Source organism: Sander vitreus, unplaced genomic scaffold, assembly GCF_031162955.1.
Source record: "Sander vitreus isolate 19-12246 unplaced genomic scaffold, sanVit1 ctg248_0, whole genome shotgun sequence".
Taxonomy (NCBI): domain Eukaryota; kingdom Metazoa; phylum Chordata; class Actinopteri; order Perciformes; family Percidae; genus Sander; species Sander vitreus.
In genome coordinates, this window is record NW_027595419.1 from 1,705 (window position 1) to 5,000 (window position 3,296).

The 3,296-nt window shown below is 49.8% G+C and overlaps 1 protein-coding gene across 4 annotated transcripts in view; it reads right to left on the minus strand.

Annotated features, from left to right (window-relative positions):
* Nucleotides 1-2,052: 2,052 nt before the first annotated feature.
* adam15 (ADAM metallopeptidase domain 15) overlaps nt 2,053-3,296 on the minus strand; it is a 60,580-nt gene continuing 59,336 nt past the window's right edge. For all 4 annotated transcript variants that reach the window (XM_078244479.1, XM_078244481.1, XM_078244480.1 and 1 more), the window contains one exon: nt 2,053-3,296. This exon is cut by the window's right edge and continues 371 nt beyond it. The gene's annotated coding sequence lies outside the window, so the exon portion shown is untranslated.

Genomic DNA, 3,296 nt, shown 5'->3' on the forward strand with positions numbered 1-3,296 from the left:
TGCAGGGGGTACGTGTCCCCCTAGGGGTGCTCTGGAGGACTGCAGGGGGTACGTGTCCCCCTATGGGTACTCTGGAGGACTGCAGGGGGTACGTGTCACCCTAGGGGTACTCTGGAGGACTGCAGGGGGTACGTGTCCCCCTAGGGGTGCTCTGGAGGACTGCAGGGGGTACGTGTCCCCCTAGGGGTACTCTGGAGGACTGCAGGGGGTACGTGTCCCCCTAGGGGTACTCTGGAGGACTGCAGGGGGTACGTGTCCCCCTATGGGTACTCTGGAGGACTGCAGGGGGTACGTGTCCCCCTAGTGGTACTCTGGAGGACTGCAGGGGGTACGTGTCCCCCTATGGGTACTCTGGAGGACTGCAGGGGTTAAGTGTCCCCCTAGGGGTACTCTGGAGGACTGCAGGGGGTACGTGTCCCCCTAGGGGTACTCTGGAGGACTGCAGGGGGTACGTGAGATATTTAACACAATGTTTAATAGTTCAGATAGATAGATAATAGATCAGAACATTGTTCCTCTTTATGTAGACTTTGGTTTTTTCCTACCAAAAATGTGACATGTGTCTCCTTCTTTGGACCCGTTCCTGCCGTCCATCCTTCTACTTTTTACAAGTTTCTTGCTTTATTTCGAAGTTATGTCAGTGTTTTTGAAGGTTTTTATACTATCTTCGACCTATTCTTGCCTTCCTTCCTTCTTTCTACCGTCTTTTTCCAAGTTTTTGTCTTATTTTTTTTTACAGTTTTTGTCTCTGTTTCTCATCACCATCTAAATGTTGTCCAGGTCCAAGGCTGCTGTTTAGTTAATCTGTCTCTGACAGCGCCATCGCTGTATTCTTCCTCTTCATAGAGACTTTTTTTTCTACCAAAATGATTAGCGCTGGTAAGCGGGGTTCTTGGCTTAAAGAAACCATTCAAAAGGGGTCCATTATTGAAAAAGGTTTGAGAACCACTGATCTACACGATATACTTAAAACTGTTTGAAGTGTGCAAGTAGGCGGTTTGAGAGACAGCTACTGTCTTTATAACACATATATATATATATATATATATATATGTAATAGTCTGTACACTTACAATGTTCTCAATGCTTTGGTTAACATGTAGGGACCCTCATTATGCTACCGCTGAAGTGTGGTGCTATTTTTTGTGTGGTGCTATTTTTTTGTGCCCTAGGGTACTCTGGAGGACTGCAGGGGTACGTGTCCCCCTAGTGGGTACTCTGGAGGACTGCAGGGGGTACGTGTCCCCCTAGGGGTACTCTGGAGGACAGCAGGGGGTACGTGTCCCTCTAGTGGTACTCTGGAGGACTGCAGGGGGTACGTGTCCCTCTAGTGGTACTCTGGAGGACTGCAGGGGGTACGTGTCCCTCTAGTGGTACTCTGGAGGACTGCAGGGGGTACGTGTCCCCCTAGGGGTACTCTGGAGGACTGCAGGGGGTACGTGTCCCCCTAGGGGTACTCTGGAGGACAGCAGGGGGTACGTGTCCCCCTAGTGGTACTCTGGAGGACAGCAGGGGGTACGTGTCCCCCTAGGGGTACTCTGGAGGACTGCAGGGGGTACGTGTCCCCCTAGTGGTACTCTGGAGGACTGCAGGGGGTACGTGTCCCCCTAGGGGTACTCTGGAGGACTGCAGGGGGTACGTGTCCCCCTAGTGGTACTCTGGAGGACAGCAGGGGGGTACGTGTCCCCCTAGGGGTACTCTGGAGGACTGCAGGGGGGGCACGTGTCCCCCTAGGGGTACTCTGGAGGACTGCAGGGGGTACGTGTCCCCCTAGTGGTACTCTGGAGGACAGCAGGGGGTAGCATTAGCACCTAACCCCCGGTTTGCACAAGCTTGTTTCAAGCTAGAGACACATTGGATTAGCATGATAACAACGTCTCAGACGACGACTCAATACACACGTTATTAACCTGTAGGCTCGTCAACATGTTGAGAACATGGTCTTTTGTTCAATGATTTAAAGGTTTTGTAAAAAAGTACTGACTGATGTGGACACTCGTAAAAGGGAAATAAACAGATTTCCCCTTCAAAATAAAAGCATCGGACCAGATGAATCTTACAGCATCTTTTATATCATTCATCCGTCTCGTCTTTGGCGTAACGTTACAAACATTGCTGACGTGATATCACAACTTTACTCTGTGAGTTTACACCATCTGATGAAGGTTTACTAGACTTAAAACAAAGGAGGTTATAAGATTATAACTCCATGATGATATAATCCTACTTGTTATAGTTTTGTCCAGCTGGGAAGACGGCCGTCTGTCCTTTCTGTCGTTTGAAAGTGAAAAAATATTTCCCATGAGCCTCTTCAGGGTGCTGCAGAGGGAGCGTCCTCAGGCAAAGTGCGAAGCAAACTGAGCATCCAAACAGTGGAACTACAACTCCCACACACCAACACACAAACACACAGAAACAGACACACACACACACACACACACACAGCAAACTGAGCATCCAAACAGTGGAACTACAACAGCGTCCGTCACGTGATGCCGACTGGCGCAGAAAGACTTTCACCTGTAGAAAGAGACGTCTGCAAATCAGTGTCTGTCTGTGTGTGTGTGTGTGACTGTCTGATGTATGTATGTGTGTGTCTGTGTGTGTGTGTGTGTGTCTGTGTGTGTCCGTCTGTTTGTGTGTGTGTGTGTGTGTGTGTGACTGTCTGATGTATGTATGTGTGTGTCTGTGTGTGTGTGTGTGACTGGTGTATGTATGTGTGTGTCTGTGTGTGTGTGTGACTGTCTGGTGTATGTATGTGTGTGTCTGTGTGTGTGTGTGTGTGTGTGTGTGTGTGTGTGTGTGTGTGTCTGTCTGTGTGTGTGTGTGTGTGTGTGTGTCTGTCTGTGTGTGTGTGTGTGTGTGTGTGTCTGTCCCTTCTGTCATTTAAAAGTGAAAAAATATTTCCCATGAGCCTCTTCAGGGTCCTGCAGAGGGAGCGTCCTCAGGCGAAGTGCGAAGCAAACTGAGCATCCAAACAGTGGAACTACAACTCCCAGCGTCCGTCACGTGATGCCGACTGGCGCAGAAAGACTTTCTCCCGTAGGAAGAGACGTCTGCAAATCAGTGGAGACAAATGACTCGTTTCACCGTCAGAATGTGATCCATTCGGTGCCGTAACATTTGGTCTAGAAGAGCTGCACAGGCTCGGCCAGCGGAGGTCATCCGGGTTATTTTTGGCTCCGCCTCCAACGCTGTATCCCGGTCTGATTATACGTCCATGACCCTACCACTGAGAGACGAAGTCACCTTAGAAACAAAGACCAGCGGAGCGTCCCAGACCAGCGTTTTTGAGA